Source organism: Halichoerus grypus, chromosome 9 (genome assembly GCF_964656455.1).
Source record: "Halichoerus grypus chromosome 9, mHalGry1.hap1.1, whole genome shotgun sequence".
Taxonomy (NCBI): domain Eukaryota; kingdom Metazoa; phylum Chordata; class Mammalia; order Carnivora; family Phocidae; genus Halichoerus; species Halichoerus grypus.
Genome location: NC_135720.1, coordinates 97,571,413 through 97,585,775, shown reverse-complemented (window position 1 = coordinate 97,585,775; position 14,363 = coordinate 97,571,413). Strand labels below are relative to the sequence as shown.

Here is a 14,363-nt window from a genome sequence, read left to right as displayed (position 1 = left end):
ATTGGACAGCCGGGCAAGACGAGGACGCGCTGCATTCTGGGAGTCGTAGTCTTCCCCCTTTTACCGGATGTTTTGTAGGGTTTTGTTTTGTTTTGTTTCAAACTGCGGTGCCCTCACTTGTCGCAGAGTGAGAGGTTGTACTAAAAGTAGCCTAAATGTCAGAGACTGGGAGTTTATACGCAGGGAGATATAAAAACATAAAAGCAAATCGTTTCTTAAATGTATACAAATCAGGTGTGCTGAGTATGTTTCTCAAGCAACTGCCCTCAAGTGGCATTCCGAGGAAAAAAAAAGTGAATTTTGACAATCTGTGGGATGGAAATAGAATAATAGCATCTTTGGGAAAGGTTCTTTAGTTCAGCGACCCATTTGTTCTCTCAATACCATTGCCTGAAGTACCCCGTAAAAATAGGCGGCGGAAGAGGGCGAAGTGAAAGAAACATTTTCAGTGTTGTATCCCGCCCCATAGAGATGGCCTCATGTGTTATTCTACAAAATTCTGCACATAATTACTACACCATCTTACTTGCAAATGGGTAAGTTAAAGCCTTTTTCGCCTTATAAGGAGATCACAAGATCTTTTAAAATAACTTAGTTTACTGAAAGATAAACAGAAGAAACAAAAAAGTGTTTCAAGCCACTCAAGTATCGTAATTAAGATATAGCAAATCTGAAGTTACAAACAGCTAAAAGACCAATTGCATGTTTGCAACCTTTGCAAAAAGGTGGGGTTTTTTGCTTGTCTCTAGTCTTTTGTGGTTTATATTTTTTAGTTTTATTCTTGAGGTATAACATATACAATAAAATGCACAAATCTTAAGTGTACAGCTCAATGAATTTTTATTATTTGTATACCCATGTAACCACCCAGTGCAGTCAAGAACAGTCCCATTGCCCCAGCATGTGTTTTTTATTTTACTGAACAGGACTAGACACCTGTTAATTCTATATCTGAAAGTTCAGCCAATTAACATTAGCTTATGTTCAAAGGTCTCCAGGACTCACTGTGCCCTAATAAGTATTCTAAGTATAACCTGCCTAAACAAAATATATATGCCGTCTATTTGTGTGTGAATATGTATTTTTAGTTATTATACATTTTATAGTTTCTATGTGTTTGGTGTCATACTTGTGGGTAGATACATTGATCCTTAGTCAAGGAAAAAAGGTCATCTGACTGCTTCCTTTTGTTTATATTAACAGGCAAAATTTTTTTTAAAAAATGTAAATTCTAGATGAGGATCCTGTTTGCAATTATATAGTAAGAGATAATTACTTATTAGCTTAAGAGTGCCTTTATCCCTTGATCATAACTATCATTTTATGAATAAATTGAAGGCAGTATTGACATATTCTCAGCTCTGGAAACAAGTTGAAATTGATAATAAAAGAACCAGGAAGCTTAGTTCAAGCAAGCAAATTAAGCAAATAATTTCATTTGCAAAGGAAAAGTCCGAAGGAGCGGGAGTATGAAAACCAAATCCTTGACTCTAACGCACTTTTCTGTGGGCTTCAGTTTCCTCATATAAAGGATGAGGAAATTAGAAAATTCATAATAATTTATCCCATTCTAACATCCCATGAGCCCATGGCAAATTTGGGAACTGTGTAAAGACAATTCCATTTAAAATTAATCATGCTGTGGTTCTTGATAAAGACTTAATTTGCCTTAATGTCATAATCTTCAGTCATGAAGGGCATATGGATATTTAATCGGGTTTCTCCCTTTCATTAGGGCATGAGATCTTTGAGCAAAGAAAGTGTTTCATTTGTTATTCCCTACTCCTCCAAACCACTCAGAAAGAAAATTCAATCAGGTTGTTACTAAAAAAAAAAAAAAAAAAATGTTAGGGGTATTTGTATACATCTCATATAGAGTCTATATAGAGTCTACCTGAGCTTAACCAATGGCCTTCTTCTACTTCTTGCTCAGAATGAAGAAGCACATGTAACCTGATGAAGTAGTGGATCGTGGTTTCTATTGTTGCTCACATTCTTGCTTCCCCTCTGTATCCATTTTCTCTCCACCCTTTGCCCTGATGGACCTAAGCCAGTCTCCGAGGCTAAGGAAACACTAGGGAGCTCCTTGGAGAGCAGAAGCATGCAGGAAGATGGTGGAAAACAAGACTGCAAAGTTCATGTAGTACTAAAAAAAAAAAAAAAAAAAAAGAGTTCATGTAGTACTTCCATTTAACATGTCCTTAGGGACCAAAGAGTATCCAAAGGCATCATAATAAAAATGATTTATTCTCACTAAATGATACATTTCTCTCTTCAAACCAGTGAACAATATTATGTGTTACAAAACTTGAAACAATACTCTGTGATTAAGAATGAGCTTTAGGCACTCAGGAAAATGCCATATGCCATTATACACCTTTGACACTCACTCAGAGGCCACAAAAGATTGGAGGTAAAAAACTCTACACCTCTAGGTGCCAGAGCAGCCTAAGGAATAACTTACAGGACCAGGCTTGCCCTGGATAAGCCGATCTGTTCTCTTATGTTCTGTAGACTAGTCAGAATCTTCTCCAGATGCTATAGTCTGGGGTTTTGAGCACCAAGAGCAGCAGGCTAACTTCTCTTTCTGGCAGCTCTAATTATTAGTTGAGCGACTGTGGGCAACTTAACTACCCTGCACCTCAGTTTCCTCATCTTGAAAATTAGGAGTGGTATCTAAAGAATGGTTTGAGTATTCAGTGAGGTAATAACATAAAAAATATTGAGAAAAGTGCCTGGCATGTAGTAAGCACTAAATAAATGTTAACCACTGGTGGTCGTAGTGAGATGGTGGTGGAGGTATTAGTGGTTGGAGAAGAGTCAACAGATGTTGGGGAAAAGGGGGAGGAAGCACCCTGGTGCATTCTGGAACAATTCAATCATATTCAAGCCCCCTTCCCACTCCCACCAAAAGCTTAGAATAGAACCAATCCAGACATTTCTTTCAGTGAGATCTTGTTTGCTGCAAATCCAATTGGCTAAAGGAGTAATACATTCAGAGAGTATTATCTGGCTCCAGTTCTGCCTGTGTTTAAAACCATCAGAGACATTTGTTCCATGCTTATGGAACATTATGGGAGAAGAGCAAATGGTCTCTGGAGTTAGCCAGCATGTCTTGTACTGACAGGAGAGTGTCATAGCATCTGCCCCCATCCTTTGCTTCCTGGAGTCCTTCCAGTTAGATATGCTATAAAGATCAGGAAAATGCAGGAGCCAGAGGGCATCAGTGATCCTGATTTGCCCATTAGATGTGACAACATAGCTGGCCTGCAGACAATTTGTGATTCATTGTCATTTGCCAAAGTTAATTTCAGCAATTGGATTTCTTAGTCCCGGAAAGGTCATCTCCGTTCTTTTTTGGGTTTTGTTTTGTTTTGTTTTGTTTCAGCTTTACTAAGGTATTATTGACAAATAAAAGGTCATTCCCGTTCTTAACTGCACAAATTTCACTAAAGCTCTGTTTGAAGAGTTTTGCTTCAGTGCTTAAAGATTTGCAGGAGAAAATCACCAAAAACTTACTGAGTAAATAACTCATTTACACATGAGATTCTCTAATAATAACCACTCTGTAAATCTGTCTTGATTTGTGGGCACTTGAAAAAACACAGTCTCTTATGCTTTTAATTTTGCCATTGTTATGAAATGATGAAGAGATTTAGCCATATCAACCAACCAGTCATGTATTAGTGGAACATCTGTATGCCTAATTCTGTCCTTACCGGGGACTTTAGCTTTGTGCTGCCCAATAGAAATACAATGCAAGACTCATATATAATATAATTTTTTAGTACCAACATTTTAAAAAGTAAAAACAGTTTTTACTTTTGAGAGGTGAAAATTAATTTGGCGATACATTTTATTTAACCCAATTTATCTAAAATATCAGTTCAATGTGTAATTGATATAAAAGAAGTATTTATGTGATATTTTACTTTTTTTATACTGAGTCTTTAAAAATCCAGTGTGATTTTTATACCTACCCACATCCCAATTCAGACTAGCCACATTTCAATTGCTCAATTACCACGTATGGGTAGTGTCTACCATTAGACAGCACAACTTTTGAATACAAAAATCTGTCTCTTGAAATAGGTTATGATTTAACTTGAAAAAATAGCAACCATTTATTGAACGTGTACTATATGCCAGACACTGTGCTAAGCACTTTACCATATAATCTCATTTAATCTTTAAAATACTTTGTGATGTGGTATTTTTGATCCTTATTTTACAGATGAGAAGACTACAGCTTTAAAGATCCCAAAATCCCATACCAGTAAGGGACAGAGGCAGGATATGAACCCAGGTCTGTATGGCTATATATTATACACTCATTTAAGAACAGCTGAGTATGTTAAGATCCAAATGCAGAATCTGACCCAACAGATTCAGTAGAATTTACTTAAATATTAAGGAAACAGATATTTTATATTTTAAAATACTTTACTTGAGGGATGCCTGGGTGGCTTAGTTAGTTAAGCGTCTGCCTTCGGCTCAGGTCATGATCCTAGGGTCCTGGGATCGAGTCCCACATAGGACTCTCTGCTCAGCGGGGAGCCTGCTTCTCTCTCTGCCTACTGCTCCCCCTGCTTGTGCTCTCTCTCTCTCTTTCTCTGATAAAAAATCCTTAAAAAAAAAAATACTTTACTTGAGTTAAAAAGACAGTGTATTGTAATTTTACCTTAGTGCATTACAGTTTTTCTTATTCATTTTACTGTTTAAAGTATAAAGAGACTTTTTCTCTGGACATGATGAATACCTTCTGCTAGTTTACAGATGGGCTAGTGTCTGTATGTGTCCTGTAATGTTTGTTTATTCATTCATTTAATCAATTATGTGTGAGTTATGTATGGTACAGTAAATTAGATATTATTTGTCATCAGTTTTTATTCTATCTTATCCTTCAAGTAAACTGTATATCATAATTTTGAAGTTTCAGAATCATTTAAGTGCCTGTTTTTATTCAGCCAACAGAGCTTTGAGATGTGAATATTTATTCATACTACAAATAATACTACCAGTATTTTATTATATTATATGCAAGGTATTTAGGAGGATACCAAGATGAATAAGATGAAAAGTTTACAATCTGGTATGGAACTTAAGGCACAAACATAAATTGCCATGAGAAAAGGCAACATGTGTTCTGGCATGGTACAAAGTGCCATAGGAGTTTAAAAATGGCAGATATAAATTTGCATAGGAGTGATGATAGAAAGCTAGAGAAAGGGGATAGTATTTGATTTGAGGATCAACAGGTGGGCAGTATTTCCTGCAGGGAGATGTGACAGTAATGACATTCTAAGCAAAATATGAAGGCAGGTGAGTACACGGTAGGACTAGAAGCAGGGATGCATTAGGCCTGACTGTAGAGGACACTGACCAGCAGAGTAAGGCTGTGCTTGATTTAGTAGGCAGAAGGGAGCCATTGATAGCCTTTGAGCAAAGGAGAGACAGTATGAAGTGCTTTAGGAAGATTAATCTGGCTAGAGAATATGTAGAATGGATTGTTTTCATCAGATAAAAGAAATGAGGCCTGGGAAGGGTGTTCAAAGAAGGAAAAAAAGAAAAAGATGAGAGTGAAACATTTCAGAGGAAAAATAGATCTAAAAGCTATTTAGATGAAAGTAGGAATGAAGGAGAGAGACATAAAAATTACGAATAAACACATATGCCTCACACACAATGCCTCAAGGGCTTACAAAAAGCATCTCATTGCTAATGATCTTCATTTCAATCTCTGTTTAGAATGAAAAATTGTTTTGCAGTTACGACACAGAGGAAAAGAAATTTAAGGGGCAACCACATCTTTCAAAACACCAGTAGTCAGGAGAGCTATACAACTTTGACATTTAGTTCCAAAACTTTGTCTAGGACAGCATGGAAAAGGAAGGAAAATTATACTTTGTTGAATTTTAAAACAAAGTATATATAAACTACACCTCAATAAAGCAAAGTGTACATAGATTATGTCTCAGTCAACTTTATTCTAAAAATCTAAGCAAAAGAAATAAATCATAAAAGCGGCATGACTGTATCTGGGCAGGTGGGAGAGGATGCTGGGGAAAACCAGTGCCCTTTGAAGTAAGCTGAATATCAATTTTAACTGGCTCCATGCCATTTGCCGAAGAACCTATAGGCCCTGTCCACAGCGTTCACAGTCAGTCTGATAGACCAGAAGCCAGGGTTTGGGAAGACTGAGTCTCATTGCGTCCTCTATTCACTGAACATTTGACATCATAGGAGCAGAATTTGAAAGATGCTTGTGAGGCACTTTGGGATACAAGCTGCAGAGATGGTTGTATTGATCACTCACTTTCCTTTTATAGAAATATATTAAAATCATGTCCTACATTCTTCACCCCACAGTTCACTTCCAGCACCTTCTTATATTCTTCTAGCTTAATTGTGGTAATCTTTAGGTAAAAAGAAATACAGGCCTTCATTATCCTTCTTTCAGCCCTCCAATATTCCAGAGAGTGTAGAGAAACTATTATCACTCTAATTTTATATTTTAAGTGCTACAACAATCAATCCAAAAATCTCTGAAAAGCTGAGAGGTTTAGTGTTTACCTTTTTTCCCCAGCCTTTCAACTGGATTCTTTGATGAGCCTCCAAAAAATATCTCTGATCTGAAACCAAACCCAGATGGATATTTTTCCTGGCCTGTTTTCATCTGGTTAGCCACCTGTTTCTCTCTGTGCTAATACAGGAAGGGGAGATGAGAAAATGGAAGATGTTGGCTCAGAGCCCTAGAGGTCTGGTGAAGGTGGCTTTTAAAATAATCATTCTTTAGTCACTGCCAGGCTCCAATGCCACCTTCATTGATTGGAAATGCAAAGTATGCCAGCAGTGTTTATAAAAAAATAAATGGGTGCCTGGGTGGCTCAGTCGTTAGCGTCTGCCTTCGGCTCAGGTCATGATCCGGGGGTCCTGTGATTGAGCCCCACATCAGGCTCCCTGCTCCACGGAAGCCTGCTTCTCCCTCTCCCACTCCCCCTGCTTGTGTTCCCTCTCTCTCTGTTGAAAAATAAATAAAATCTTTAAAAAATAAATAAATAAATAAATAAATGAATATCAGAGTGCATACTAGAATTTCAGAGGTGGAAGTCACTGCAGAAGCCATTTAATTTAATGCCACAGTTCATAATCTAGACAACTGAAGTCCAGAGAAATTCAATTAGATTCTAAAATCAATATATTTACAATAAATAGGTAAAGAAACATTTGGTACACAACAAGACCCCAAAAGAAAGGTAGGTTTGAGCAAATCAAACTCTTAGAATTGCAAAATATAGTTATTGAAGGAATAAATTAATGGACTGGTTTAAAGCAGAATAGACACATTTGAAAAGAGAATTAGGAAACTAGAGGGTGAAGCTGAGAAAATTGCCATAATGCAGCAGAGTAGAGGAAATGAAAAATACAAAGAGGAGTTAAGGGAAATAAATGATAGAATGAAAAGTTTCAATATATTAGTGGGAATTTTAGATGGAGAAAAATTAAGGAAATAAATAATAAGTAAACATTTTCCAGAACTGGTCAAAGAACAGAATCCTCAGATTAAAGAATCACAATGAACCCAAAGCAAGGAATATGAAATCACACCTTCACTTAGACACATTGTAACAAAACCCAGAAAATTGGGGGAAATATTAAAAGCAACCCAAAAAAAGAAAAACATTTTAGACTGGCCACAAATTTCTCAATTATAACAACAAAGGCTAAAAAACAATGGAATAATATTTTCAATTCCCAAGGACAATAAGTGACAGCCTAGAATCCTATACCCTGCTAAACTATTATTAAAGAGTCAGGACAAAATAAAGACTTTCAGAATAACACTTGAGACCTTTGTTGAACAGACTCTATATTTGTGTTTTAGGGCTGCCATAACAAAATACCACAGACTAGATGGCTGAAACAGTAGAAACTTATTTCTCCCAGTTCTGGAGGCTGGAAGTCCCAGATTGAGGTCTAGCAGGGTTCGGTTTCTGGTGAGAGCTCTCTTTCTAGCTTTCAGATGTCCACCTTCTTGCTGAGTCCTCACATGACCTTTCCTATGAGCCTATTCGGAGAGAGAGAGCAAGAGATTGAGAGAGAGAGGGAAAGAAGGGTCTCTCTTCCTCTTCTGTTCTAAACAAAAGATTCACAACAGCCATATTTTGGTTTCAAAAAGGAAAGAAAACTTTATTATTGTAGAAACCTAGTAGAAACAGAAGAAGAAAGGAATCTACGCATAGATAAAGGTAATAGCAGGCAAGAAATGAGAATAAGGCAAAATTACATCAAATCGGGTACCTACAACATCCAACCTTATTAGCTGGGGAAGCCCCATGGAAACAGCCAGGCTGGAGTCCTGATTGAGAGGCCTGGGCAGAGCATCCTCCCCTCAGGTGAGACTTCCAACTGATCATCCCCATAAGGCCATATTTATATGGCAAATAACAGGGTTTGAAATTAAACCATTTGTTCCTATGTGCAGTTTGGAGCAAGCTGTATTTTCTATGTTATCATGTTTCTATATTTTCAAGGAACCTGGGCTATGTGTATCTGCCTCCCCTCCTGGATTCCATTCCAGGGGCCCAACCCAGCCTGGAGCAGGAGGGGATGGGAGACAAGATTTGTAGCTCTCGGCATCCAGAACAGAAGGGCCAGTTCTGACCTGGAGGCCAGATCATATATTTCAAACAACTAAGCTCCCAAGGTTATTCACACAGCACAAGTCTCACAAACCACATTCCTTAGCCTGCCTGTGTATATGCAGGTCCAGGTGGTCAGTTATGCGGGACAAATCACAAAAACATCTATCCCTACAGAACATCTTCTAATAAGGCCACCAGTCCTATTGGATTAGGGCCCCACCATTATAACTTCATTTAACCTTAATTATCTCCTAAAGACCTTATCCCCACATACAATCACACTGGGGGTTGGGCTTCAGCATATGAATTGTGGGAAGGACACAATTCAGTCCATAGCGGACTCCTATAGGATAATTTCAGAAGGAAGGAAATTAAATACAAAAGTAAGGAAAAAAACAAAGGTGAGTAAAGAAATTGGTAAACACAAAGGTAAATCTAAAGAAATACTGACTCTAAAAATCATTACTACTAATAACAATTAATTTGGAGAGGGTTAAAAGTAGATATAAATAACTAGCATTGTCCAATACTACTTTCTATAATGATGGGAATGTTCTGTATCTGCTCCGTCCAATATGGTAGCCATTAGCCACATGTGGCTATGAAGCACTTAAAATGTGGCTATGCAACCAAGAAAAAATTTAATTATATTTAATATTAATTTCAACTTAAGTACCTACATGTGGGTAATGGCTACCATGCTAGACAGCACAGCATTACATAATAGTAACATGGCAAGTGGCTAGAGCAGATCAAAGTTAAATAGTCTAAGGTCTTTGTTTGGAAAGAGAAGGGACATTTTGGAGGCAGTTATATTAAAGATTTAAGGATAGAAGCTAGAAAAATTGAAATAGAATGTATCATTTCCAAAGTGGTAGAAGGAAAGAAGAATAAAGAAAACACTGTTGATACACAGAAGGTAGGAAAAAGAGATGGAAAAAAGAAATCAAAGAAAAGCATGATAAAATGAAAGCATAACAAATACGATAGAAATAAATAAGAAATATACCAGTTTCTTCTTACAGTGAGAATACAGAATTTTAATGGAACCTCAAATATCAAGGGCATATTGAGAAAAAAAAATCAGGTAGCAAAAGATATGTACAGTATTAAACCTTTTATGTAAAGTTTCAAAACATATAAACTATTAGTATTTATTTTTATTAACACAAAAATATGTCAAGTATAACAATATGCATGGGAATGAATGATACAACCCAACTTCAGGTGAGTGATTTCTTCAGGAGGAGGGGCAAAGGAAAGGGAGTAGATCTTTAGTTGAATCTAAATATTTTTAAGAAAAGATCTGAAGCAAATATGATAGTGTCAACCTATAAAATGTGGGTGGTGAGTACCTGGGTTTCAGACTATATTGTTTGAAACTGATAATAGTTTTAAACTCTTATTTTTTCATAAATAAAAACTCAAGTTCAAAAGAAACACATCCATCCAGATACCTTCCTCTTTTCTCTGTATTGGATTGTTTCTCTCTGACTGGTTTAGATCTTAGGACTCGAACTTGATTTTTGTCACTTAGGAAACTTCATCCACAAAATAATAATCTAACATAATGAGCCCTCCTCACACCAGAGGACTAAGAAGCTAGATAACCCAATTCCACTGGAAAGTTCTGTTTACTTAGGACAGGGGTCAGCAACTTATTAACATTGTTTCTATTAGTGGGATGAGTGAGTACTCTTGGGAGCTATTGGATGCTGTGGGGAGGGAAGAAAGAAGAGAGAGAAGAAAAGGAAAAGAATGGGGGAGGGAGTGGGGAAGGAGAAAGAGTTATGGTAGAGGGCTACTGACCCACTTTGCTCACATGGGAGCCACCCCCCACATATCCCTATAGAAGAAAGCAGGATGGAGGCACCTGGGTGGCTCAGTCAGGTTAAGTGTCTGACTTTGGTTCAGGTCATGATCTCAGGGTCCTACAGTCAAGTCCCAGGTTGAGCTCCCTGCTCAGGGGGGAGTCTGCTTCTCCCTCTCTCCACTCATGCTCTCTCTCTGTCTCTCTCAAATAAATAAATAAAATCTTAAAAAGAAAAAGAAAAAGAAAGAAAGCAGGATGGAATGATCTCACCTCATTGCTTTGGCATTTTTCTATTAGCGCTCCTTTCATTGTATTGCAGTTACTGTTTACATAGCTATCTCCCCCACTGGACCATGTCTTATTCCACTTCTTACCTTGAGTGCTTAGCACATGTCTGACAGAGTAGGTCTTAATGAATGACTTAACGGTGAATACACAACTTCAGATCTCAAGTGATTTCCTATCTTCTTGTTTAAGCCTTCCAAGCCTTTCTCTTTTGCCTTACAGCCTTCCTGGGTCCTCTTTCAGACTCTCAGAATTTAAAACCTTTAAACCTCTGTCCAGCTCTAAGCTGGGACACTCAAAACAACTTCTAGGTGGCCCACAGAGTGCTTTCTCAGGAAGACAAGGGAGATAGACTGGGAGCAATGTCTGGAAATGGAGATGTTCTGGGGGTGTCCCAGGAGTGCCACAGAGTCCTGAACCTGACTTTTTTCCTTTGTGGGAACCGTGACAGGGAGCCACAGTCAAGAGGATAAAGGAGAGGGATGGGGCAGTTCCTGACACCTAGTGTTCATGTCCTTCCTCCCCTGTGTCCCAGGCGGAAGTGTGGGTCCCCCAACCACCTTCTCACTCCCAACCCTGGCTTCCCAAAGGCAGCCCTGGTCTTCATGATAACAGTCTCTCTTTTCAAGACAAATCAGCTGTCCCTTACAGCTGTGGGTGGTACTATCTTAACAGAGACAGCAGTCTGGCCGGCAAGATATTTCTGTCATCTGTGCTGTGGGAATAGGTCTGTTCTGCTTGGTTGCCATCGAAGGGCTTTTCCTACAAAGATGTTTGTGCAAACAGTCTGTTGGAGGGTAACTGGCCCTGCCTCGGGCCTGCTTGCTTATTGGCCAGCCAGTGTCTTTCAGCAGTGAGCCGTTCAGAAGCCAGGGTGAAGCGGAGGCCAATAAGAAGGCTAAATGTAGCTCAGATAATTGCACACTGCAGTGAGACAGACAGTGGGCAGTGCAGCCCTGGCTTATTTAGAGGAAGCCTACTGTTTGCTTCAAGAGGGCCCAAGACAGTAGTTACATACTTACCTTTCCCCTTCAACAGACTGGGGTGCCTGTGACTGGCCAAGGAAACTCCTCACCTCACATCCAGTCTTGCTGGGTCCTGGGCAGGTCTGGGGTCTCTGGTTCATCTGGGTGAGTGAACGCTCTCTGTAGGTTCTTTCCCTCTCTGCCATAGGCTCTAACCTGAGCAAAGCAGGGCAGAGTACAAGGGCCTACAACATTAGCAAGCTCTCCTGTCTTGAAACCTCCCCAGCATCATCTGTTGTACTGGGCACATCCCTGATAATCTCCCTGGAGATTATCAGCTAAAGGAACACAAAAAGCAGCAGCCGTAGCAAATTCTACAGCAGTGGGGGCTTCTCTGGGAGTTCTTTCCTCGATAACATTGTCCCTTACCTATTGCCATTCCAGCATATCTGCAAGAGAGGTAGAAACAGAGTACAGGGCCTTTCATGTTAGCTGGCCTCAGTGTGGTCCACCCTGACTATCCCATCATCCACTGGGGGTTGTAAAGAAAGGAAAGGGATTCATTCCAGCCTACTTCCCCCATGACATGAGACTGGGTGGAGAAGGAAGTCATAAATGATAAAAGTTGGGATCCCCTCAAAGGAGCACCTAAAAATTTAAGAAAGCATGGTGTCACTAGAGGTGATGGAGTCAGCATGTTAAGGCTGTAAGGGATGGCTGGAGACTGTCTTCAACCCTAGCATTTTACAGATGAGGACACCTCGCCGGAGGAAAGTAATTTGCAGAAGGTGCCACTGCCAGTCAGTGTTAAGGCTGACGCTAGAACTCAAGCCCAGTGATCCCTCCACCGGCTTTTAACTGGCTCTTGCCTTAAATGTAGTCGATAATTGGTCCTCATGGTCATCTTTTACAGTCTTAAAGCTGGGGCCTGGAAAGAATGGGATGAAGAGAGCAGCTGTAATTTCTTTCTCCAGCAGAATTCCAGAGGAGGCCAGAGTCTCCAGACAGAAACCAGCCTCCCAGAAAGACTCCCGTCAGCAGCCCCAAATATTCCAAGGGTGTCCACAGTATACCCTGGAGCAGAGGTGGGCCAAACACAGAAGCTCCAGCACAGCCAGGACCCTCGGGCGCCATCAGACTGCTCTTGCCACCGTTGTAGCTGAAATGACAGTGCACAGGTGCCTGGTCAGAGAACTGGCCTAGGAGCCAGCTGCTCAGCTAGAACAGCACAATACCCACAGGGCAGCCCTGGTCCAGCTGGCCAGAGAGAGTCACACTAGCACACCTAGTCCATAAGAGAGTAGCCCTCCTAAGGTCCTCTCTAGGCCACTTGGGCCAGGAAGGAGACCACAGAGCACAGCTTCTGCCATACCCAGGTACTCAGGACTTTGGGAAGATTTCTCCACTGGGACTTGGATTCTTGCTTCTTTTTTCTCCTTTTTCTTTTAGAAGAAATTTAAAAATTAAGTGGAGGAAAGGAGTAGATAAAAAGATGAATAAGAAGCAAAGAAACTTGGGATTTTAATAAAAAGATCTTGATTTGACAGCAGGTAGTGTTTTAGGTTTTCTCCTTATGTTTCATTCTGTCTCAGCCCCATAGCAAAGGGTGGACAAGCCTCTGGATCAGGGCTTCTAATAATTATAATCAGGCCTCAGCCGGGAGAGGCCATGGTAGTGAGGCTTAGGTCTGTTTTCTTGTTAACCCCACGTCCCTTTTGTTATCATTCATACATTCAAGAGACGTTTGAAGGTCTACTTTATGCCTAGGCATTATCATAAGTACAGGGTATGGTATTCATTAGTGATAAAAATGTACATCATCTTGGGAAAACAGTATGGCAGTTTTAAAAAATTAAGACTGGAACTACCATATGATGTAGCAATCCTACTTCTAGGTATAGATTCAAAAGAATTGAAAGGATGTCAAAGAGATATTTGCATACCCATGTTCATTGCAGCATTATTCACAGTAGCCAAGGGGTTGGAACAAAATAAATGTCCATCAGTGGATGAATAGATAAACAATATGTGGTTTATAAATGCAGTGGAATACAATGTAGCCTTAAAAAGAGGACATTCTGTCACATGCTATAGCATGGATGAACCTGGAGGACATTGTGCTAAGTGAAATAAGCCGATTACCAAAGGACAAATGTTATATGATTTCGGTTATATGAGGTATCTGAAACAGATTCACACATACAGAAAGCAGAATGGTGGTGACCAGGGGCTGAGGTGAGGGGAAGGGGAGTTCTTGTTTGCTGGGTATAGCATTTCAGTTCTGCCAGATGAAAAGGTTCTGGAGGTCTATTTCACAACAATGTAGATATACTTAACACTACTGAACTGTACAGTTATAATAGTGAAGATGGGAGGTTTTATGATTTTTTTTACCACAATAAAAAAGAATACACATCATCCTTGCGTTCATGGACCTTATTATTTAAAGGGGAAGATAGTCATTAGATAAAACTACAAATGAATAATTACCACTAGAAAGAAAACGAACAGGAATAGTAATCAGGTGAGGCTAGAGATCAGCTCGATGTGATCCAGTAAGGCCTCTGTGATTCTGGCGCAAATTAGGGATCAGTAGGCTCTTCAGAGAAAGCCATGCTCCTCATTCCCTTGTCCAAATGTAGAATAGTCCTGGAA

General features: G+C 39.5%; 1 long non-coding RNA gene across 1 annotated transcript in view; it reads left to right on the top strand.

Moving 5' to 3' along the window:
• The first annotated feature begins 85 nt into the window (after positions 1–85).
• Positions 86–14,363, top strand: part of LOC144379078 (uncharacterized) — a 121,829-nt gene continuing 107,551 nt past the window's right edge. The window contains exons 1-2 of the long non-coding RNA XR_013441241.1: positions 86–536; positions 4,235–4,306. This is a non-coding gene — a long non-coding RNA (uncharacterized LOC144379078). The remainder of the gene's footprint in view (positions 537–4,234; positions 4,307–14,363) is intronic.